Raw genomic sequence first — 25,825 nt, 5'->3', positions numbered from 1 at the left:
ACCATGTTGTTTTTTTTATTTTTTATTATTCATCGTCATCAAGAATAACCAATCATTACATTTTTGCAGAGCAAAATTATTACACGAAGTTTAAACAATACATCATTATTTCCAGTTTGAAGATCAGCAGGAAGAAAATAAAGAAAATAAATGGAAAGGAAGAAATCCCTCCAAAAATAACAGCCTGCATGCGGACCTGCCTTGATACATGATACCTTGATGTTATAACAAATCCTATAGGATTACTTATTAGAACCTAGCAGTAACCCAGCCCTACCCCTCCCCTACCTCTCTTCTAGCCTCTGTTTCCATTCTATAACTGGGGCCCAGATCCTTCTCTTGGCCTCCTTTCTCACCCTTCCCTTTCTTTCATATAATGCTTTCTCTAGTGTGTATGTAGCCAGAAATCGTGTGATCCACTGTCGCAGAGTTGGTGGGTTTAGATCACCATGTTGGTTTGGAGTCGATAGACTTGATATCTTCCTTCTTCTGGCTGTTGAGGCAGTCCTTCCATCCTCCTCCTGACTCTGAGTAATGATTCAGTCCAACTGCGTCCTGTGACCTGTAATGCACTGCTGTTAAAGAACAAGAAGAGAAACAGAATTTGAGTATTTTGCATAAATTTGTATTTGTTAACTGAAGAGACTGTTCTGGTCTCTGAAGAACACGGAAAAAGGAGTGGGCACTGCAAGTAAATCTCGCTAAATGTGTAAGAGCTAATTACTTTCAGGAAAAATGATCACCTATCAGGCCCCAAACGTTGCAAATCCTCAAAATCAAGTTTACCAATTATTAGTTGAACACCCTCCCTCACTGCCTGTCAGCACATGAATCATCAATTATCAATCACAATCACTCAGTAATATGCCACTTAGTGGTACAATGGTTACCTGTTCCAATCCAAGCATGGTGGTAGGTACACAATTGTATCTCTTTTTGGATAGATGCAACATATTGGAATTTGGCAGTCTTGTAACTCAAATGATCTTTACTGGGGGAACGCACTAGGGGTGAAAAAAAAGGAAAGGCATGGGAAGGATGCATGCATTGTCTCTAATCTCCTTGAAGGGAATGGAATGGAGAGAATTCTGCACTGCACATTGGTTCAACTCCAATACAGCTATGCATGTGCTTAAAAATGATGGTACTGCATAAGTCAGACACCAATATAATCTTCCATTAGCTAAATCTTTTTTTTTGCAAAGTAGTTCTAGTTTATGATGGCCTACTCTTAGTCAAAGAAGTAGAGTTCGTCTCCAAGCTCAGGTGGTTCACCCATAAGTTGGTTAAAAGGATCTAACACACTTGAGTCTGACCAATCATCCTCATCCTCCTCCTATGGTATTTCAAGAACGGTGTAATTGTGTTGTATGAAGTGTTGGTTCATTTCGATCATGGTTAATCTCCTCATTTTGAGGTGAGAGACTAGTCCTTATCACTGCGACAACTGTGCCACCTTTACTAAACACACACTGAGCAGACACACTGGCTAACGGACAAGCCAGATACATTATTGCCAGCCTGCTGAGCTCTGGTCATTGGCGTATCTTTCCATACCAATACACCAATGGGGTTTGATCGACATAGACCTCTCTTGGGTCATCCAAATATTCCCACAACATCCTCTGAATGGTCACTGGTGCTGCCACTTGCACAACCTCCATTGCCTTTACTTTTGCATTGGATATCAGACCAGCAAATTGAAACCGACCCAATGAAGAGGTTCCGGCCAATTGTTGTGTTCCTGTTTTTGTTGTTGTTGCACCCAGTGTTTTATTGCTGGTGTTGGCTACTGTGAAACAACAGGACTGTCCTCTCTGGAAGTTGAAGTTGGAAACCCAGAAATTGTGTCTGGAGGTGGATCTCTAATTTCCAGCCATTCTTCTTCAAGGTCTCTGGCTTGCTGAACATTCCACCTCTTGCATTCTGAAATTTCCCCTTCTGAAAAAGGAATGAAAGTGGGCAGCAGGTTTATGTACTGTTGTTCAAGTATTATAGCACAGGTGTAATGTTTGAAGAACACAATGTCTCTTTGCAGCCTGGTATTAACAGCATATGAAAGATTAGGCTCTGAACAAAATTATGTGCATCCTACATTTACACCTGTGAAGCTTTCAGCCACCTTTCAGCTTTCACTGCTCCTGTGGCTCATCAAACTGTCCTCCTTGCTGACTTCCTGTGTGAAAACCTAAAAAGGATGTATCATGCATTGCATTAGGCCCATTTGTCACAATGGACATGTTTTTCACAGTTCCATCACGTACTCTTTGAATGACATACTATTTTATTGATTTGTTAAGCTCAAACAGACGTCGCAGCTTGTAACAGATCGTGTTTCAACATATCGGCACCTCATGTATGAGGGATTTAACTGGCTGTATATTATTACGCTGAATGATCCTCAACAGCTTGTGGACTTTAAAAGAATGGCAAAAATGTGTGCAGATTCTTTTGCAGGTGGTCAGTAAGTTGCTGACTTTGTCTTCTTTTTTGAGAAAGTCTTGCACAATGAGGTTGATACAATGTGCCAAACACAGGAGCCTTAAATAGCCACCATCTGCCATGCCCTTAACTAAATTACTGCTATTGTCCTTGGCAACAAATCTAGTTCTGAGACCTCTGGGTTGCAGCCATTCAAACACCTAGCTGTTAAAGTCTTCCAAGATATTTGCAGAAGTCTGGGATTTTTTCATGGTGAAGATGGCTACTGTTGCATGCCGCCAAATTCCCTTTTTACCTTTGTTTAGTGCCGAGACTTATGGATAACTTGTACCTAACCCCCCACAAACGAGATACAGTGTGCAGTGATACACATGTAATCAGTGGCTTGATAACTGGTCTACATGTCTGTCATCAGGTGGATAGTGTGAAGAGCACTATGCTGCATAGCTTGTACAACCATTTGTAGCACATCATGATGAAGCGCTGGAACACTCTCTGACAAAATAAGTTTGGCTGGTAACTTTCTATTTCGGGCAGATGGCAACCACAGCTTCTCAAAACCACCGATTCTCAAAAACTAACTCCTTCCACAAAAGAAACATTTAGGAGGTCAGCTCTAAAATTTTAGCCAGCTTCATGTTGTATCCTTGTGTGGTTGCATTCGTTAGGCCCTTCCTGCCTAAACATGCCTGTAATTGTAGACTGGATTTCTTACTTTTGTGGTGCCACTGACTCTGGTGACTTCCAGAGAGAACCAGGAGGTTGGTGAGACTCAATATTCATCTTGGGGCAGTCACTGTATGCTATTGCTGTGGTTTCTCCATCTGACTCTTGTGCTATTGCAAGGTTGCTGAGGTGGGTGATACAGGTGCAGTGCTGGGGACAGGGCTGATTTGAGTAAATATCAATTTACCTTCTTTTTCCTTATCCCCTTCACTTGCCCCCGTGAGTGCAGTTGATTTTTCTCTTCCATCACCACCACCATGTTAGAAATGGGGGTCTCTAGTCGGCAGAGGTAGGTTCCTTTGTCCAAGTTGAGACCCTTCCTCCAGGGTAAGGGGGATACACTTCTAAAATAACCCCTGCTCACCCCCTTGGTAGATTGGCATGATCAGACAGGCTTGTCTCAGAGGCAATGTATATAGCATTTGTACATGCATACAGCAACCCAGTAAAAGCACACCAGTTTTGAAAAATAAGCAAACTTTATCTAAACCAACAAGACCAAAAACGACAGAAATCCACCAAAAAATACTCTTAAAAATAGTTACAGTGCAAAATAACCTTCAAATCGAAGGAAAAATGTGAAACTACAGTTCCTCCGACTAAGTACCCCCGTCCGGGGCGAACATGATCCGGAATACGGCAGAGTCTAACAATTCCGGCCACCTGGGTCAATACGAGTCAGCAAAACCGTTGACAGACTCTGAGACAGTACCTTTGGTTGTTGCAGCTGACACGATGATATGAGCTGGTTCCAGGCAACTGCCCCGGCTGCGATGTTAGATGGAAGTGTTGCAGCATGCGGTGTCCTCACGGCTCGGTGCAGGCAGCGGCTCATTGAAGGAGTCAGTGAGACCAATGCTTGAGTTGCAGGGTGAAGCGATGCTCGGTGTGGTGTTGGCAGGTCATGATGTGGCGACGGAGTCGGTCGATGTTCTAGTCAGGATTCACAGAGATGATGATGTCTTTGCAGCTAGTAGCAAAGCATTGCAGAGTGCAAGGCCCACAGGACGAGGTGCAAGCAGTGGCTCGTTGATGGAGTTGCTAAGACCAGGGTTGCGTTGCGAATTGAGGTGGTGCTCTGCTATGGTGCCTTCAGGACATGGAATCCAGCGATGGACTTGGCGACAGAGTTGCCTTCCCTTTTCTTCTCCAGGCAACTGAAACCAGCGGTTCCAGAGATGGTGCCCAGAAGCTTGGTGAGCTCTTTGATGTTCCTGAGATCTCGTGAACAGGGGGCAAGCTCCACTTCAAGCCCTTAGAGATCTTCCTCAAGCAGGGCACACAGCAAAATCCTTTTCTCCTTTCCTTGGCAGCAAGTAGCCTCTGCAGGCCAACCCCAGACAGTAAACAGCACAGGGGCAGTATTCCTCCTTAGCTTCTCCGGCTCCTCTCCTTGGCAAAGGTTCCTCTTGATTCCCAGAAGTGATCTAAAGTTTTGAGGTCTATGTCCAAATAGTTACAGTACAAAAAACTTTCCTCTCTGTGGCAGAGTAGCCCTGTGCTTGGTCAAAACTGCTTCTGTTTTCTCTGGTGCAGCTTCCTGGCAAAAGGTGAAGACAGCATTGTCCTTGGCAGACCAGGCCTATTTAGGTGAAAGGAAATCTCCTCCCCCTACTCTAAATGCAACCCAGATGTATTCAGCCCATCCCTAACTCATCAGCCTCTCTGGAGCAACTGTTCCACCCCAGCCCCTGTCATCCAAAAGCCTGACATGCAATACACAAACCTAGCAGAGACACACTGGATTTCTAAGCAAGAACATCCCTACTTTCTAAAAGTGGTATTTTCAAACACAGAATGTAAAAATCACCCTTACTAAAAGATGCATTTTAACATTTTATGTTCAGGCATATCAAACTTTATTTTCCTATCTTGTTCCCAGGGGTAGTTATGTTTTTTAAGATGTTATAAACAAACTCCCCATTCTTGCCTATTGGAACAGGTAGCCTTGCAATAGTGAAAAACGAAATTGGCAGTATTTCACTATCAGGGCATGCCACATACACCAGGACATGTCGTACCTTTCACATGCACTGCGCCTTGCCCACAGGGGTGACTAAGATGTAAGAAAAAAGAAGGCTAGGGCCTGACAAGTGGGTACACTTGCCAAGTTGACATGGCAGTACTAGACTGCACACATGGTCTGCAATAGCCGGCCTGAGTTGCATTTACAAGCTACTTATGCGGGTGGCACAATCAGTGCTGCAGGCCACTAGCAGCATTTGATTTACAGGCCCATGGCACGCACAGTGCACTGTACTAGGGACTGACTTGTAAATCAAATCAGCTAACCATGGAATCCATAACAACAAAAGGTAGCACTTGCACTTTGGCACTGAACAGCAGTGGCAAAGTGCCCAAAGCATCTAGATCAGCAAAAACAAAACCCAACATAAATGTATAGGCATGTAAATGTATAGGCATTTATATAGCGCACTACTTTCCCGGAGGGTCCCAAGGCGCTTCGACCGCAGCGAAACCCTTCCTGGCTTCCCTGAGAGATGGTCCCTTAATGGGTATCTCCAGGGTGAGACCAGGCATCCCCGGCGGTCCGGTGGGGCCGTTAGTGAAGATGAGGCAAGCTAATGCCCAGAGTTGCCGAGTGTGAACGCTGATCAGAGTGGGCACAGAGGCGAGAGAATTATCGAGTCCGCTGACCCTGGTCCAGAAACCTGCCGCGCCGGGAATCGAACCCTGGTCCCGGGCCGTCCTCTGCTCTCGGGTCTGCCGCCTCTAACCAGTGAGGCACACTACTTCACAACATACAGAAAAAACACAGCAGGCAAAGGCATAAATACAAGGGAGACCCACGCCAATTGTGTCAGGTCTAACACACCACCTGAAGCTATTTTTTAAAGGTGCACCTCCCCCCAGAACGCGTGGTATTTTTTCATATGGGGCATTTGGCCTCAAGTACCATAGTGTGAACCCGGCTTCCCATGATGAGCGCTCGTATGTCAAATGGAGCATATTGCAATGTTATCCTTCCACTTGATAATAGCAAAAAAGTGGGGAGGTGAACTTTTTTAGTAGGCCACTGGTGCCTCTGCCAATGCCTGAAGAACTGAAGGTAGACAAGTGTGTCGACAATTGGCACTCTGCAGTGTGTGCTACTACTGAGCTAGAGTTGGTTGCAGGTCTCAGCTGGGGCCTTGCACATACGGGAGCAGGAGCTAGAGCTGGATCTGGTGCTAGTGGTGAACATCCCTTGGAGCAGGTTGAATAGGTGGGGTAATGTCGGTCTTCTCTGTGCCAGCTTATACAAAAACCGGCTCATCGTCATCCTCACCCATCTCCATAATTGTAAGGACTTCAGAAATGTACCTTTCCCTTAGCCTCTTGCAGGATGGGTCAGACTCAGCTGGGGTCCAATCCGTGTGCAGACCATTAGAAGGGGGCTTAGAGAAGAGTACCCTTCCTTTTCCTTTCTGGAGATCTGGAAGGCAGTGGTTCTAAAAGAGGAGGCCCTTGCTCAGCAGGAATCTCAGCATCCTGCTGTGTTCCTATTTCAGGAAGATCTACTATTATTATTACTAGTTATTGTTGCTGTCCACTGTGCTCGGTTTCCTGCAACAATTGTGTACTACTTTGTGAAAGAGCAAATCCAATTCAATGTCATTGCTCATCGGGATCGCCGCGGTTGCAGTGGCTGTCTCGTGAGAGACATAGACTTGGGTTTAGTTTGGGGTGGTGGCGTTGATGCAGGAGTGCTGCTCCCAGCTTGCTCCGTGGAAGCAGGTGAGGAAAGCACACATTTGCAGAAACACTCTTTGGTTGACACCGCAGTGGTGGAAAGCTGCTTCTTCTTTCCAGCCACTTTCTTGGAAGCATCTTTCTTTGAAGCCATCTTGAAGCTGTCAGTTCAGTTGGCAGTGACACTTAGCTGCACAAGCGGAAGAGATTGCAGGACTCAAGTCATGTGTTTTGTGGTCACATCACTTTGCACATGACTTCTGTCTGTTAGTGCTCTGTCTTTGGGGTCCTCTAACAGGGCACCAATGGGTGCAGGGCCACCAAATGCCTGCCAATTCCATGCAGAATTCATGCTCCCATTGTAAAGTATAGAATTGCGACCAAACAGGGTTCAGTCGCATTCTACTTTTTGGGCGGGAACCAACGACAGGAGGTCATTCTGTTCCTGTTCCCAGCCGATGTCACACAGACTCCAGTCCGTCTGACATCAGAATTGGACCCTAGGTGTGTCAATGCCTGGATTGTTGAAAGACCAGTCTCACAGCTTGATTTTGCCCCATTGAAGCACGTAATTTAGTCCCAAATCGAGGATGTTTACATAGTCAATTGTTGATAGGATTTAGGCAAAAATAACTTGGATGGCAGCTTTACTTTTGAAAAATTTCCTGATTTTTCTAGCTATCCTAAATTGAAGGAAAAATGAGTAAATCACAGCTCCAATCTGTGATTTCATGGATAGATTCTCATCAATTTTGATACACAGACTTTTTACGGCTTTCTTAGGTATGGGGGAGCCCATCCTAGGCAGCCAATAGGAGGGATTTGAATGATTGATCTTGTTATTTGTAATGACAATCTCTGAGTTCAACTTCAAATGACGACGGTTCATCCAAACTCTAATGCATAGCATGGTGTTTTTGAAGAACTTCATGGATTCCAGTGTGTTATCAATGGTGAAAAGCAGCTGCATGTCATCAACGTAATTATATAGTTTCACATTCTGCTGCTGAAGAGAGTGTACCGGAGGGCGAATATAGAGATTAAAAAGGTAGGAGGACAAGGACGATCCTTGTGGACAACTTGTAGTCCTGCACCCTCGACGTGGTCGATCAGAATCGCATGATCCACCTTGTCAAAGGCTGCTGATAAATTTAAAAGGACCAGTGCTTGGGTATTGCCCCTATCTGCTTCTTATCGCCTGTCATCCTCTATGAGAGAATGACAGATTCTGTTGAGTGGGTGGGTTGAAAGTCTGTCTGCTAAGGGTCGAGGAAATTGGAGTCCTCTAAGAAATAATAGAAGTACTGTGCAACATTTGCCTCTAGTAATTTTACTAAGTTGTGGAGACGAGAGATTGGTCTACATTTCTTGAAATGGAAGGGTCCTCTACAGTTTTTCTTTTTCAAAGTAGGATTATTACAGCTTCCTTAATGGATTGAAGGACACAACCCTGGGGCAAGGATAAATTTAGGAGGGAGGTGGCTGTATCCAGGAAAAAAGAGAAGATGGATTTTTGTAACTCAAGGGAACAGACATCTTTTGGGGCTCCGGATGTAACTTTAGCCATTAAATCCATAAGGCGATCTTGACTGATAACAGGAAAGGTAGAAAGAGAGATTGAGTTCCTGTTTTCAGGGGGAGTCTTTATGTTAGATGTACTGGCAGGGATAGCATCTTTTATCTCCTTTACTTTGTCAACAAAGAAGGAATTTAAAGCATCATATGGTTTTTGTGTAGGAATTACTAGTAAGGTCATTCATTCCCAGCTGGATAGATCCTTCACATTTTCAAAAATACCTTGTTTTATTTTAAGAATTTATGATTTTGCTTGAAGCAAAAAATGTTAACCTGCAGAATGTTTCTCTTGTAGTCTTTCAGACTTTGGATAAACGTTTCCTTGATTTTGGGCAGGGAAGTTTTTCACCATTTCCATTCCACCTGGCTTAGGTTTCGTTTGGCTAGCTTTAAGTCTTCTGAAAACCATTAAGACACCTCATGTTGTTGAATTGATTTAGTTGCTGGTGTGTGTGCACCATTGCAGGCAGGGGGTCCAGGTGACAATGGAATAATATTTTTTAAAAATGCTGTTATGTGGCTGTGTGCCTATGGCAGGCAGGGGGTGGATGAATAGTGAGAACATTTAAAAGCAATATTAAAAGTTAAATTAAAAAAAAATATCCTTTTTTTAAAACTTTACAATAAAAAATAACAAAATAAATTCATTGCTGGTATACTAGGGCACTATGAGAAACCAATTGGGAGGTAAGGAGGTGCAAATAAAAAAAGCAAAAAAATACATACAATATAAAACAATGTTCATAATAATTAGGTTTTTCGGTTTTCAATTTCTATTTTTGATTATTTCTGATGGTTTTTTTCAGTGTTTTCCAATGATTTCAATACCTTAAAAAACAGTGGTTTTGAGCAACTAAAAACGAAAGAAACTGTTTTTTTCCAGTGTTTATTGTACACTTCCCTTTATTCTTGCTTGCTTTCTTCACTGCAGGGTATTCCGGCAGTGTACCTACAGTGTGTATGAGTTCCAAATAGATTTTTACAAAGCAAACTTACTTTAGTACATCCTACAATATTTCTTCAGTGAGTCTTTGGTCATGCTTGGTTGCTCTTTCCTTCCCATATACATTTTATCTGTGAAAATACCCAATCAACATTGTCACTTGAAATGGGCAATGCCAATGCAGCCAGTTCACATTTGTTAACTTGGCCACTGACATGGCTTTCCATACTAATACTTGTACACCTGAAGTTTGCAATTCTCTGGAACAGGTTCTGCAATAAATGCATTGAACTGGGTGCATATGCCCTCAGACTTATTGAAGCAGTCAAAAATGATGCCGGTCTTTTCAAAGTCCAGAGAAAATTTGCCTTTATGGAAGGGATCTAGAACTTGCCTAGAATACCACAGTGAGGCGTCATTGACTTCAAATGCCATGGTTGGTGAAGGGATATTTCTATGCATCATTACAAGCCATTTCTCATGCATTGAAAAATAAAAGTTCTTGACTTGCTCTTCAACATGTTTTTGCTTACCAAGTGGCAAGCATTCTAACATGGAACATGTTGCAGTGCTAAAGTCACTGAATGTTTTGCCAAGCCTACTCTAAAGGAAATGTTTCACATTTACACCGTTACGTTGAACACTTGGTAGACAAGGGTGTTTTCAGACATTTTCAGAATTCAGTAGAGTGTACTTTTTTCACATCACTATCTATATGTGACCGAAGATCCTCACATTTCTTGCCTTTGGCATCATCTCTAAGCAAAAGATATTATAGTATTTATGGCCTCTAGGACTGAGAACCACTGGCTAAATTACATAGTTTGGTTGAATCTTTCTTTGATGCCACACAAAGCACAAAATGAGAAATATTTTTGTCTTAGTTCACATGCATAATGAAACAGTGCACCAGAATGGACTACAAGGTCAATAGCATTCTTCATTAACTCTGAAGATTGTAAAGATGCTTTCAGCATACAATCTCACAAATGGGAAGGATCACTTCTAATCAGGTATTGATTTTAACAGGTCATCACACAACTTTTTGATATACGTAGCTGAATCACTGAAAATACAAACAAAGGGGCATATTACCAAGCAATAGTGATAATTATCGCTATTGCTTGGTTAGAGACAAAAATTTACCGCTGAGCTGCGGCGATTTTTATCGCAGATAAACCTTGGTATTACCAAGGTTTATGAAATGAAATGAAATGAAATGAAATGAAAAATTGCATTTGTATAGCGCATAACCGCCCTGGGGCCTCGCAGCGCAAATGCGATAAAAATCGGCCGCAATGCATGAATATCGCTGAAAAGTCAGCGATATTCATGCATTACCGAGCTAATGCTCTTAGCCATGTTATCCACCTCCCATTGGATAACATGGCTAAGAACTGCTCAGGGCAGGTGTTAGCTTTTGGAGATATTTGCTCTTAGCGCGAATATCTCCATAAGTTGGTAATAGGAGATAGCGATGTTAGCGACTTTTTCCAGTCGCTAACATCGTGGCACGCCCACTCTGCATGTCATTAGTGATAAATATCACTGACATTCAAAGTGGGGCCCAAGATGGTCGCTATCTCCTACTAGCTGTCGCTAACTGGTGTTAGCGACAGCTAGGTAATAGGGAGATAATTTTATCTCCGCTTTCTTGGCTTTTAAAGCCAAAAAAGCGGAGATAAACCCCCTTGATAATATGCCCCAATATCACTCCAATCTTTGTTGAACTTGGTAAGAACTGTTTGCAGCAGCATTCCAAGTGACATTGCATTCTATGCTTTCCAAATGTCTGGTGTCATGTTTTCACCACTATCCCAGATGCTTGGTGGCAGCACTCTTTTCAGGGAAACATCCTTTACAAAGCAACTTTTACCACGCAGTGCCTTTACGACGCAACTATTACAACGCAAACATTACAACGCATTGCATTGGGGGGCGCTCTAGGATAGGGAATGGATTTAATTTACTATCCAACACCTTCCCTACTATCCACGGGGACTGGAGTTGGAATAGTAAATTAAACTATTCACTATCCAGCACCCCTCAACACTATGCGTTGTAAAGGCATGCGTTGTAAAAGTTGCGATGTAAAGGCATGCGTGATAAAAGCATACGTTGTAATGTCATACATCCCTCTTTTCATATATACCTCGCACTAAACCTTGCTTGATTAAAGCCTGTGGTGTTTGGCAAGTCACCTACTGTCAATCCTGACTTGCTAGAAGTGTGAGCTGATGTATCAAAGGATTTCACCCATTCTCTGTCTGTGGGTAAATGCGATGGTACGTATTAAGAAAGATTCTTATGAAACCAGCCATTTTACCTATCAGTGAAAGAATCAAACATAGTCAAAATCGGAAATATGATTTTGATATTTCGTGATTCTCTATAGTTTATAAAATAATTAAATGAGACCTGAAACATGCAACTAACCCCTGCATCTTTAGACCAAAGACCACACAACTGAAAAAAGCTAAAAGAAGAAGAAACAATATTTTAGTGACATTCCTAAACAAAAAAAACTGAAGAAGAAGAATTTCAGCTAAATCCTTCTTGCTGCTACCCTGTATAACAAAGTTCCATCGCATTCGGCTCTTCAGGTAATCCTGTGCATATAACTCCACTCTGTTCATGGAGTTTGTGGATTTTGGCAACTTTGCGTTCCCCGTAGAATGCGGAGTTGCCAGAAAACTCTGCACTCTGCAATGAAGCGGAGTTTATTTTGTGTTTGTGCCCCCAAAATGTGTTTTTGCGCACACTGGAATGTGCCTGCAATTTCCCATCCTTTTGAGAGTACCACGAAATTTGCTGGGTGGCCACATGGTCAGGCAAGTGTTTGCGATCACAAACACATCATTCAGGAGCGTCATCGGACTTTCAGCTGAAGTTTTATGAAGATCGCGATCCCGAACATGCAGAATTTCCAATCTGGAGAAGTTTCTCTCTCGAGCAGCATCAAAACTTTCTTGAAATGATGATATGGATTAAAAAAACTCCTCAGATTGATATTTGGCTGTACTTTTTCACGCAAGGAGTCCTTTTTATTTTTTACGTTCTTTTTAAAGATGAAGGAAGTGCCCCAGAGTCTACAACTTCCTTTTTCTATCCAGCAGGTTTCTCCCAGTGCTTTGTCCATTTTCGGTTCACTTTTCATCTGGATTAGGACCTGGAAGGAACCCTCTTTGAGTCTGTTGCGTCATATATCATTGGATTTGAGGACTTTTGAATTTGAGATTTCACAAATAAGTTTGAAAATTGGTGTTGTTTGTTTGATTGGGGCATTGCACCTACATTATTTTGTGCTTTTCATAATTTGTTTTTTTACATTTATTGTGGTGGGTGGCCTATAGTTTCACAAGGGGCTTAGTTGTTTGTTTGTATGTAATTTTTCTTCTTTTAGAAAGGAAACATATTGCACAGTTCACTATATTTTCTCCAACTTTTGAAATCAATTTGCAATATTTATTTAATTCACTAGCCGGCCAGTAGTCTGACAATTGGCCTTTCAGACAGTAGGCCCAGAGCTACACATGTGTGCATGAAACAACTGTTTCTGTGGCGTCTGCTGAATTAAAACATCATTTAGGGCATGGGAGTCATTGGATTGAAATGCAAAATGTTTTTTTTGGTATTTCACTTTTTTTCATGTATGTTAAATAAATGCCTTTGTTGGATGGGTGTGGTTGTTGTGTAACTTCCAAACCTCTTTTAGCCCTGTGGATTTTCATTTTTGGCATTGTTGCAAAAAAGCTGTGTTGTTTAGCATGCCTCTTTTTTCTGGCCCGTGTGTGAGTGTGTTTGTAATAGTGGGCCAGCATTTGCCTTGGCTGAGCATCGCCATGGGGCCAGGGGCCATTTTGTAAAGTCTGTGTCCACATAGGCCTACTTTGGTTCATTGCTTTCCAGGCATCCTGCTTGTTGTTGTTGAAATTGACCATGTGGTGGTGGTAGTTAGTGTAATTTTGCCCTAGACCTTCATGTCTTTGTTCCTCTTGGCTTATTGCTCCTTGTTGTGGTAGCCTGGCCATGTTGTTTGCAGCCATTTTGTGAAGGCAACCAGTGTGCTTTTACCATAGGCCTGCATTGTCTGTCTTCCCTTTCTTGTTGTTGTGGTCTGCCTGGCCATGTGGTCAAAGTCTCACAAATGACTACACTGTATTGTTATTTTTTTTAATAAGGGAGGTAATAAATTAAAAAAATATTAATAAAACTAACAAGTGTGACCGCACACTAAGCTGTATATGATATTTGTTTGTTTATGCTAGTGCTAATTGAACCACAACAATGAATGCCACGTTTCACTGATGTTCTTCTTGCTTCTTTGCTTTTAGGTGCAGAAAAGAGGAGCCAACATAGCCATTGTACTGCCAAGACAGAAGAACTGCTGCTCACGACACCATTTGACGTGTGACGACAGACGTCTCTTCAACTTGTGCCACTGCATGCTGCTGAATTCTTCAAGATGGCCCCGAAGAAAGGTACCAAGTCCAGTACCAAGAAAGTTGTCAGTGAGAAGAAGGCACTGCCACTTACCAAGACCGGTATGTCGCCCATGAAATTTTTTGGGAAACCAAAAATTACGCTGCAGCAGCGGTGTCTAGGGAGCAGGCTGTGTACAGCACCCAGTATCACTGGACCCACCCCCCCCCCATGTCTGTTGCAGAGGCAGCCAGTCTAATCACAAGTCCCACGCCGACAAGCAGTGATTTTGAAATTGACTTATCATTATCGCAAAGTAGTACCTAATCAATGCAGGAAACTCAGATAAGTGGGCATCAACAGCCGCAACTGTCAGGATCTAGCTAATGGGCCTGCCAAGAAGGAAGAAAGGAAGTGCAGTAACAGAAGGGAACTACAAGTCCCAGAAGGCTCAGGGGGAGGAGGAGTAATTAAAAGGAGAAAGCGCGCACTACTGCGCATGCGTAATTCGTACTCTGTTTGGTAATTCACGTCGGATGCTGCTACAGCCGAGAGACTGTTTGGGATTACCGGGGAACTATGGAGCGAGGATCCGCTCGTACTGGACCCGAGAAACCTCATAGATCAAAACACCGTCAGGTGAGGAGAGAGGAGTGGCTTACTCCGTCTCTCAAGGATCGCATCCAGTTGACGGTTATTGAACCAGCTGGCGAAGCCGTGAAGGTAACGGAGTTTGCCGCCTTCTTCATTTCGCCTCTTGAAGCAAAGAGGGCGAAATACGAACTTCTACATTAAAGAGTCAATTGCCCTGGAGCGCTGTTGGGTTTAAAGGCATTTTTGTTTTCACTTCCGAGGATGCGTGTTGATTCCCCTGAGAGGAGGAGTGCTAAAACTATAGACTAGAAAGGCGGCGGTTGTTACACTGTGGAAGCCTAGTGTACACTGTTTTAGTGACTTATAGGGGTTCAACATAACTAAAGACATTTCGGGAAGGGCTATGTATTAGCTAATCACCTGATGACGTAATCAGGAGGTTGTATTGTGCAGGACTAGTTTCATTGTACTTATTGGATCAGGGTTAATGGTCATTTGGTTTGGCAGAGGATCTGCAGTGAAGGTACCTATTGTTTAGTGATACCTAATGAGAGTAGCAATTGGGGGGGAAGCGTGTATGCTAATATTGTCTGCTTGTGTCTTTCAGATCCTTTGTCCCTGAAGTCCCTTCCCGTCCTATATCCCCTGCCTGATCCGACTTGAACCCAGTGTATATCAGTCTGAGTTTGGAAAGATCTGGAAGTGGAACCCTTATAGCATCATCCTGACCCTGAGGAGCAAGAGGAGCATAACAGTAACCACATCCAAAAGTAGCTGTTCCTGTTGAAGTAGGGGCAGTTCAGGAGATTGAGCTTCCTGCAGAGGAAGAAGAAGAAGAGAAAGCCACTCTTTCAGAAAATCCATTGTCTTCTAGATCCCCAGCAGGAAAAAGGAGGGTTAGTCCATCAACCTCTTCTCCAACCCCACCTTCTGATGATTTAGACACCACTTGGATCCCGCCTCAGTCTGATTTGGAGACACGCCATGCCCACGAGACAAGGTTAGGGAAAATGAAGGTTCACTAAGCCTTAGAGTTATGGAGGTAGATGTAGAAGACGATGGCGATGACAAGGCAGTCCTCATGGATATTGGTCCCGTCCCAGTGGAGACTGACATTACATCCATCCCAAATTGCTGTGAGGGATGTGGCACGGATACCACCAACAGAGATGATACCACCAACACCACCTCCAGCTTTCATATTTCACTGGCAGAGACCTACATCCACGACAACCACCTCAGTAGAAGTAGGTAGTGTAGAGAGTCAAACTTCATGCTCACCTACCTGTTCATCGGATATTGCAAGTGGCACCATCAACGCCAGAAAGTTGGAAAGTTGACCTCCCCAGTTTGGTATTTCTTTTTGGTTAGCAGGAAGGAGGTGAACATTGCTATATGCTCCATTTTTGGACAAGGTTTTTTTCAGGGTAAACTTGCTACAAACTATGGTACCGGAGGCCAAACAACCTATCTGAGAAAACACCACTTGATGCAGTTGGAGGCACACCTTAGCGGCCAAAAAACTGCATGTGTTGTTGGTGGAGGGGATGAAGAAGATCCAATCAAGGTGGAAGGTGAACAAGAGGGAGACATTTTCTGTTATATAATGCAGCCCTGTCCCCAGCAGTGCAGTGGTACAGCCCACATGAGCATCAGTAACATCACAATGGCACAAGAGTCAGGCTAAGACACCAAGGGTTCCCAGGCAAGAGAGTACCACAATGAAAAAACATGTGTTCAACCTAACATCTGGTGTCAAGAAGTCCCCTGCATCAGTGGCAACAGAAAAGAAAAAATCCAGGCTACCATTCTCAGCATGTTTAGGTCGGAGGGACAGTACAGACGCAACCACCCAACAGCACGTTTGTACAATGCAAAGCTGACTAAAATGATAGAGCTGGACCTCCTCCCTTTTTCTTTTGTGGAATTGGTGGGTTTTCTTGAATTTGTGACAGCCATCTGCCCAAAATGGAAGGTACCAGCCCGTCCTATTTCACCAGAGTTGCGGTTCCAGCACTATATCACAGTGTGCTGGAATTGATTGGACAAGCCTTGCAGCAGAGTGCTGTGCACACTATCCACCTGACAGCAGACATGAGGACCACTTGCCAAGCCACTGATTACTTGGGCATCACTGAACACTGGATCTCTTTTGTGAGGGTTAGAGAAAAGATATCTGCAGCAGGTGTTGTTGACACTGCTGAGATTTTTAATGCGACTCAGAAACATGCCATGGAGAAATCTCATACTGCTGCAAACATTTTGGAAGACTTTGACAGCAATGTCTCTGAATGGCTGTGACCAAGAGGGCTTAACATTGGTTTTGTTGCCACAAACAATTGCAGTAATATAGTTAAGGCCATGGCCGTTGGTAGCTATTTCAAGGTCCTGTGTTTGGCCCACTTCATTAACATCATTGTTCAAGACTTTCTGAAAAAGAAGACTGAGTCAGCAACTTACTGGCCCCCTGCAGAAGAATCTGCACACATTTCAGCCATTTTGTTAAAGCCCCGAAGCAGCTGAGGATCATTCAATAAGATAATGGAATGCCAGTTAAGCCCTCTTCCTGGAGGTGCTAAGAAGTTGGAACTCAACTTATTACATGCTTGAACGTCTGTTTGAGCAGTACCAATCAATGAACATGTCATGCAAAGAGGGGATGCTACTGTGAACGGCATAATCATTGAGATGGACCAATTGGGCCTAGTAAAATTCCTGACAGAGATGCTACTTCCTTTTGAGCTCTTCACACGTGAAGTCAGCAAGGAGGACTGTACTATGGGCCAAGCTATCCTATTATTGCACATGTTACATGAATAGCTGAAGTAGGTGTCTGCAATGTACGCAGGTACAGAGGGAAAAAAAAGAAGCATATGAGTCGGTGGAGAGCTTAACCCTTCGCTTATCTGAAAATAAAAGGGTGTAAAGAAGCATTGTGTCATTCAACCATTGCATTTGTGCCACAATTCTGGATCCATGGTACAAATCATTATTGCACACTATAGCAGGGATTCTGCTCCTACACAGAACTGTGCATAGAGACTTGGAACCTCAGTGAATTAGGGTGTGCCAAAACTTACCCTAGTATCCTAAATCCCCTACCAGACTAGCAATCAGTGTCTCATTGGTTCTTACATACCCCCAATGTTTAGACAACTCAGAATATGGACTTAGAACACCTCAGGTAACGTGGAACACATGAACACTCTTTCGTTATACTAACATAGCAATCCAGAAAGAAGAGTAAATGAGGACACGTGCAAGTTTGAAATGTTTATTTCTAATGCAGTGTTCTCAAGCGCAGTATCTTGGCTAATACAAACAAACATATTATAGGGAACAAGGTTAGCAGCATAGTTACTATTCCATAAAATTCAAAGGGAGAAAGCATGTTAAAATGCTAAAGGGAAAAGGTCTAAATAGAACCTCAGTTTACCCTCCCTTGCTAGTATATTATATTTTATCTACAGAAGGTCTCTTTGGGTTTAGAAGGGCGAGCCCATACCTCTGGTCTCAGCAGAAATGGATCACATCATCTAGCACCAACTCTCTGCATGCGAATATTCATCAAGTGTGTCTCATGTTCTGTGCAGTGCATTATTAATCGCGCCTAAAACCCAAAGTTGGCCACAGCTGCACATGTATTATGTCTAGCCAGTGCGCTGATCAAACTGAACAACAAGCGCTGTGTTGAAATAACCTTGAAGGCCTCGGCACTTACTGTACAGACATAGCTTACCAAGCAAGGCTGATATTATAGGCAAACATATTATTCTCATGTGAAGCAAAATATTCAACTAGGTGAAAAGCTTTAATAACAAAATGTGTCGTGTGCAGAGGCTTCAGAAAAGGAAAATGGTGTTAAAACTTCTAACAAGCCCATGCTTATATAACACAGTGTGAAGTCAAAACAAAACCACATGACAACACTTTCATTCCTTTTTTGGATGGGGATATTGCCAACAACAAAACTTGGATAGCTGTGGAAGCCAGTCACTTAGAAAAAGAATGGCCGGGTATTAGAGGCCCGCTACAACAAATACTACAGGGCAGCCAGCTTCAAGTTCAATATCAGAGTCTGAGGGCAGTGCGGTTGGCTCACAGCAGCCAAAACCACCAAGAACAACATCAACAACAACAACAACAAGAACAGGAGCATCAGCCACAAAATCGGCACAGGAATGGTTTCTATAGCAAGGGCTTGTTATTTCCAGTGCTGTGGCAGAGCAAAGCGGAGCACCCATTAGCAATGAGCGGATGGTCCAGGCCTATCTGGATCACCCAGCAGAGGTCTACTTTGATCAAAATCCATTGCTGTATTTATTGGTATGGGAAAAGGCACCAATGGCCAGAGCTCAGTAGGCTGTCGATAAACTATCTGGCATGCCCTGTCACAAGTGTTTCTTCTGAGCCTGTTTTCAGTGCTGCTGGTGCTGATAGTGAGGAGGACCAGTCTATTGTTTCACGTGGAGAGGATAACCATTATCAAAATGAATCAGCACTTTATACCACCAGATTACACCATACTGGAAGTAGCACAGCAAGAAGATGATCACAGTGACTCAGGTCGTGGATGTAGTGTGTTAGGTGACCTACCTCTGGGCAAACCACCAGAGGTTGAGGACGAGCTCTACTTCCCTGACAACTAGGCTTTTGAGTCCACTCAAGTTACTTTCTTTCTTCCTTTTGAAGCACAAAAAAACATATAGCTGAGGAAAATCATTTACTTTATAATATTTGTGTATGTCACTGTCTTTCTGGTTCACAAATCTGTCCCGATTATCTTCCTCAATTATTGCTGAATTGGAGTTTCAACGGCAGTCAGTGAATAAGTAATGACTAGTCCACTCCTGACGCTCTCTAAAGCCAATTTCCTCATGCCAGACATTGGATGGATAATACAACAAATGTCTGCCTGCCTCTAAACCTGGGCCCTGACTATATATATCCTTTCCGAGCCTAAATGGACTGCCCCGTAAGTGCAGGTAAATGTGATGGCATGCATTGCACATGCTGAGTGATTGTTTGTTGTGCATGATGTCTACTATTCTGAATCTACACCCAAAAAAAGTGACTCAAGTCAATCTTTCCCTTCTTGTTGTTCAAAAACAAAATTGAACTACTGCAGGCCGTTCCATTGCATTTTTGAGTCGGGATGAGTCTGGAGGGCTCAGACGGAAACAGACAGGATTTAGCCATGCCGCCTCTGAAAGTCTTCTTGTTGCAGTCCTCCTGCATTATGCAGTTTAACTTTCTCCTTGATTATTCAATATCTTTTTTGTTTTTCCATCTGCAGGCCCTTTATTGCCCTGCACCATACTGGGAAAAACTACTCACACTTACCTTACCAAACTGCATCCTCCAGGCACCCAAAATTGACGGACGGACAGTCCAAGTAAGGACCAACAGGAATACGGAAAGATGCAACTCCAAATATGGAAAAATATAATAGTAACAGTTTCTTCATTTGATTCATTTTTTTCTCTTTAATCATTAAAGTTGTGTGTGTTACTTGTTTGCTTATATTTTACTCCTACAGATATTTCACCTTTATTTGCTATTTTTCAAAGGAAGCCTGGTACAACAGAACATGATGTATGTATGTATGTAACTTGGATGTTACCAGGGCAGGCAGGCAATTGCATAATTAACATACTGGACTGTACTAGTCTAGTACTACTCCTCATCATGCATGCATTTACTTGTTATGCCTTAACAGATTTATGATGGTCAGCTGCCAAGATGAATGTGTTGTCCATGTGTAGTGTTTGTCTTCGTCAAACCTTTCCCTCAAATCCCTATCCCAACCATTCATCAAATCCTAACCCTCTTCCCCCGGGCTGTGTGATTTATATTGAGGTGTGAATGTACGCCAATAATTGATCACACACCTGCTCGGGCAGATGTGGTGAAAGCAACACTAACTCAAGGCAGAGCAAGGATCTTCTTCTACTCAAAAAAACCAAACAAAAACAAAAAATATATATATATATATATATATATATATATATATATATATATATATATATATATTCACTGAAAAAACCATAGGTTTCACACCAGTTATAGTTAGGAATTAGCATTTAAAAAACCTATGAAATTCACTGAAAAAACCATAGGTTTCACACCGGTTATAGTTAGGAATTAGTATTTAAAAAACCTATTAAATTCACTGAAAAAAACATAGGTTTCACACCAGTTATAGTTAGCTGGAAATTTTACTGATATAAAACCATTGAAATTCCCACGTTATAGTTAGTCGGACTCACTATAACTTGCGCGTGCAATGCACTGCTGATGACATCACATATTACATCACTCATGACATGGTCAGTGACATCACTCATGACATCACTGATGACATCTCAAATGACATCACTGATGACATCGTCCAGTGAATGTGTGTCTTTCTGAAAAATAAATATATTTTATATATGTATATGTTAAGATCGATGGAAGAATAAATGTTTAAATAAGTGTCTAAATGGATGTTTTTAAAAAAAAAATTGATTGGTTAACTGGCTTATTAAGTGTATCTTAGTGAATACATATATTAGCGAGTAATGTTTAAATATTTAAATATATGTATCAGTGTTTTACTTTGTGTATAAGTGGCTGCATGGGTTGGTGAGTAGCTACATGTGTGTGTATATGGGTTATTAGATGTTTTTTTAGTATCAGTATGAGTGTCTGTATGGTTTGGTGGGCTGTTACTTAGCACATAGATGCATCAATGACTGACTCACTGTTTGTATGTGTTTTGAAGACAGCATTTGTGTAGGATTGTATGGGTGGATGAGTGTGTATATGTGTGTGTTAGAGAGTGAATGCCTCTCTCACTAGTGTCTTTATGAGTAACTACATATGTTTTAATCTTGTATATATGAGAATTGATGTATATAAGTAAGTGTATGTGAGAGTGAGAGATTGAAAGAGTTCCTGTTTAAATAAGTATGTGTTTCTATAAGTGATTGTTTAAGAGAGTAAGTATGTGTAAGTTTCCTTAGAAGTAATGTGCTAATGTGTGTATAGTTGTATATGCAAATAAATGGATGTTTATTAGTTTATTTGCATGTGTGAGTATATGTATGAGTAAGTTTTTGATGACTGTCAGTGTGTAACAGAATGAATAGGGGTATCACTACATATGATGAGTGAGTATATGTATGAGTGAATACATAAAACTGTTGGTGAATGTGTGAATTTGTATATAGATGGTGAAATTACTGAATTGGTTGTTGTAACTGGTATGGGTATATCCACTTTTTTGTTAATGTTAGTTTCTATTTTTGAATTTGTGTTTCAAAGGTTACTTTACAGTGAAAGGAGGTCTGTCACTGTGTTACAAGGATGGTGTCATCAGTGATGTCATGAGTGATGTCACTGACCATGTCATGAGTGATGTAATATGTGATGTCATCAGCAGTGCATTGCACGCGCAAGTTATAGTGAGCCCGACTAACTATAACGTGGGAATTTCAATGGTTTTATATCAGTAAAATTTCCAGCTAACTATAACTGGTGTGAAACCTATGTTTTTTTCAGTGAATTTAATAGGTTTTTTAAATGCTAATTCCTAACTATAACCGGTGTGAAACCTATGGTTTTTTCAGTGAATTTCATAGGTTTTTTAAATGCTAATTCCTAACTATAACTGGTGTGAAACCTATGGTTTTTTCAGTGAATTTCATAGGTTTTTTTAATGCTAATTCCTAACTATAAGTCTCACTTTATAAATAAGACTGTTAGCACTCTAGTTGTTCTTTAGAACACTCTGGTACATTCTGTCATTGGGCTACAGTTGGGCTACATCTAGTTGAAATTTGGGCTACATTTACATTTTTTGGTCTCTGGTGGCCATCTTTGGGCTACATTGGGCTACATTGGACTACATTTGGGTTACATTTTGGCATTTTGGCATATATATATAGCCCAATGTAGCACAATATATATTTTATCAAAGTTAATTTTCGTAAAAATCACTTAAGAATAGGGCTACCAGTCCCCCAATTTTTCCCATTTTTATATTTTTTATTTTTTGCTTTGGAGCGCTCCCGGTGCGCTTCCCGGGGAGCGCCCCGAAAAGCGTACTTTTATAAAGCGCCCCCGGGCACGCTCCGAGGAGCGTCCCGTAAGCGCCAATATCGCGAACGAAAACATGATCATGACCTATCGCGTAGCCGCGTCCGCGTGATACGCACGGCGTAAGCGCACCCGGAAGTACTCGAACGAATACGATCGCGCAACGTAAACATCCGACGCGCTTACGCTACGCGACCCAAAGCGCCCCCGGGCGCGCCCCGGGGCGCGTAGCGTAAGCGCGTCGGGTCATGTGACCTGAACATAACACTTTTCATTGGTTCATAACAGTTTTAGTTTCATAATGATGAAGCCCCTGGTCTTGTGACCTGAAAATAACACTTCTCATTGGTTCAGGACAGTTTTTTTTCTAAATGATGAAAGACCCCACCTTTTTTCCTTATTCTGACTTTGTCCTTTGACTGAGGAAGACCTGTTTGTACATCTCTGTACCTTTTTGATATTAATAATGGCTTCAGTAGCAGCAGCAGCTGGTGCATCTGCCCCACCACCACCACCACAACCACCAAGAGGACCACCTCAAGATTATATTGGTGGTCAAGAACAGGAGGAGGAGGAAGAGAAAGAGGAGGAGGGGAGGAGAAGATGGCTGCCTGAAGAAAATACCCCATACAAACCCAAGCCACACATTGTATGGGAGTTTTTTTCAATCTCAGAGGGCAAGAAAAAAGTGAATGCGCCCAAGGTAACTTGCCTAATCTGCAATGATGAACTTTCACGGGGCAACCCAAACAAAAAATATTCATTTGGTAACTATACCATGATTCGTCATATGACCAGAAAGCACCCAAACAACTACTCTCGTGCTGAGTTCAGGGAACTGGCCAGTAACCTCCCCCAGTCGTCAAGGACCACCTCCCAAACAAACCAACCCACTTCATCGGGACCAGAAACATCCGAGATGATGCCTTGCATTCAGCCAAGATTTGCTGATTTTAAAATCACTTGTTCTGCATGTGGCAAGCTTATCGCCTATGGTGAAAAAAGCGTTAAGCTCATCGTCCTTGCAGGTGATAATCACAAGTGCCCCAAAAAGAAGTAATTTTTGGGGTTTTTTATTTTTTTGCTCCAGTTGAGCCAGTTTCAATTCCCTTTTTTTGTTTCTCCCCCTAAAAAAATACAAAAAAAATATAAAACTGTTTTGAAAAGCCAAAAAAAGTTCAAAAAGTTCAAAAAACAAAAAAAAAAATATAAAACAACAAAAAGAAGAAAAAAAAAAGTTCTTTTTAGAACTACCTCCAATTTCTAAATAAAAACTTAATTTTTTAAAAACTCTGTCATCTTTTTCCTTCATTTTACGCTCCCCGGTGCGCTACCTGGTGCGCGTACCGGGCGCTTCCCACGCGCAAAACGAAAAAAAAAAAATATTTTAAATGCCCCGCGGGGCCCTTTTATAGCCCCCACATCAAACCTAGGGGGTCAAGGGGGGGTCTACTCTGCCCCCTTATGGTCATTTTCCTCTTTGTTTTGGCCACCTCTCGTGTCTCGATCCTACCGAGACACAAGATGGCGGCCGCTCCAGACTGTTTCGAATGTTTACAGACACCCGAGAGCCAATCAGCTTTCCGTGCGCACCTCGCGTGGCGGCCCGGTGCGCGTACCGGTGCACGTACCAGAGCGCGGCTATAGATATATATATTTTTTTGAACCTTAATTACTCAAAATCCACTGGAGCACATATCTTGAGACATAGCAAAGGCACATCGGGCTACCAGTCCCTACAATTTTGCCAAGTTTGGTGGAAATCCATTCAGCCGTTCAGGCTAAAAGTGAAATCGACCGCCCTATGGAAATTAACATGGGGAAATCGCGTTTTGGGACCCCCCTTTTATCTCGGCCCCCGCTTGACGAATCCCCCCCAAACTTTCAGGGAAGGACCAGAACGCCGCAAGGCCATTTTGAGGAAATTTTGAGGCAGATTCGTCAACCGGCGCCAAAGTTATTCCAAATAGAATTTTGAGATTTAACATTGAAAAAAATCCTAACTATAACTACCTACTGGCGACCGCCAGTAGGTAATATATATATATATATATATATATATATATATATATATATATATATATATATATATATATATATATATATATAAACTCCAACTTGCCTCCAAAGTGCCTCGTGCACAGACAGGTACGTAGACAGCAAAAATACGCCAGAGTCTGACTTCAAATTCGTGATGCTTTATTTAGCGCATGAAAAGGTGCATGTCGTCAGATGTCCGTGCCCTTGCTCACTGATATCTGACGGTAACACAACACTGATTTTTAAAAGAAGGATCAACTGCATTTTTCCCGCCAACCGGTAATTAAACATGGCCACAGAAATAGGACTATAATGTGCATATCACAGGTAGAACCCGGTAAAGGCAGGCATCATTTTAAAGTGCATACAGTGTGGCACTGACACCATTTGACATCAGATGATTGGCAAATGGTAAACAAATACTCTCATTAAAACTATGATTGTATGATATAAACATTAATAAATATGTTTAAAAAGTGCTTATGTGCTGTTTGCTGGTCTATAGAATCTTAAAAATCATAACATTTTAACTGCAATTCAGTGCCTGTTCGTATTTACAAAATATGCGCAAATGCATATATATATATATATATATATATATATATATATATATATATATATATATATATATATATATATATATATCGGTTTTTTTTTACCTACTGGCGATCGCCAGTAGGTAGTTATAGTTAGGACCTATTTTCCATAGGAAATCCGCAACATTCCGATTTGGAATAACTTTGGCGTCGGTTGACGAATCTTCGCGAAATTTTCAAAACTGGTGGGGCGCTCCGGTCCTATCCTGAAAGTCTTGTGGTGATTCGTGAAGCTGTGGCTGAGAAAAAAGGGGGTCCCAAAACGTGTTTTCCCCATGCAATTTTCCACAGGTACAGTTCTTCACGGCTACAGCCCAAACGGCTGAACCGAATTACACCAAATTTGGCAAAGTTGTAGTCCTTGGTTCATACTCATGCCTTTTGCTTATATGGTGAAAATCTGTTCAGTAGTTCCTGAGAAAACTACAATTAAACGTACATATATATCTATGGCCTCTTTGGATCCGTGCATCTTGCGCTGATTATAAGCGCACTGTCCTGATCATGCGCAGAATGCTGAGTGGCTATAAAGTCGTTGTCAACATTCGAAACCAGGAAGTGTTGGCAGCCATTTTGTGCCTCGGTGGTAGCGAGGATCTAGAAATTAGTGGAACAAGAGTTTAAAACGTATAAAGGGGCAGGTAAGAAATATTTTGACCCTCTAGACCTGCTTTGGGGGTCCCACAAAAGAATTATAATTTGTTTAAATGAA

The sequence above is a fragment of the Lissotriton vulgaris genome, chromosome 7 (genome assembly GCF_964263255.1).
Source record: "Lissotriton vulgaris chromosome 7, aLisVul1.2, whole genome shotgun sequence".
NCBI classification, from domain to species: Eukaryota; Metazoa; Chordata; class Amphibia; order Caudata; family Salamandridae; genus Lissotriton; species Lissotriton vulgaris.
This window is presented reverse-complemented; position numbering follows the sequence as displayed.